Here is a 517-nt window from a genome sequence, read left to right on the forward strand (position 1 = left end):
CCAGTATTGAGCTACAGGTAAACTCCTGGTAAACTGTGAAATTATGTCAGCACGGTCTGTAAACTGCTACATTAAAAAACCTTAATGATGCAAACATTTACAATCTCTTAACAACATACAGATGAAAATGGCAAAAAATGCTTTAAAAACTCTATTGTAAAAGTATTTGTATGACGAATATTCCTTTGTTCACTGAAGTTAACTCTAAAAAATGGAAAAAATAATAAACAAATCTATACATTACATTATGTATACAATAGTCTGGCTTTCCCTAAAAAAATTACAGTACAGACTTACAAACTGGTTAGTTTATGTAACCAATGAAACATCTAACAATATATACTCTTGTAGATAACAAAGACCATACATACAACCAACATTTATTACAACCATTCCACCCAAAAATGACCCACAACAACCCACCCCAAAATAACATTAATTATTCACATTAACCCACCCTTTCTATAATATACTCACAGTACAACCATCCACATCCCTGCTGAAACTATTACTGTAT

General features: G+C 31.3%; 1 protein-coding gene across 1 annotated transcript in view; it reads right to left on the reverse strand.

Moving 5' to 3' along the window:
- The window catches only part of LOC119588739 (trithorax group protein osa-like), a gene marked incomplete at its 5' end in the record, with an annotated part of 6,162 nt that continues 5,645 nt past the window's right edge, over positions 1 to 517 (reverse strand). Inside the window, 1 exon segment of the mRNA XM_037937380.1 lies at positions 1 to 517.

This window comes from Penaeus monodon, chromosome 24 (assembly GCF_015228065.2).
Source record: "Penaeus monodon isolate SGIC_2016 chromosome 24, NSTDA_Pmon_1, whole genome shotgun sequence".
Lineage (NCBI taxonomy): Eukaryota > Metazoa > Arthropoda > Malacostraca > Decapoda > Penaeidae > Penaeus > Penaeus monodon.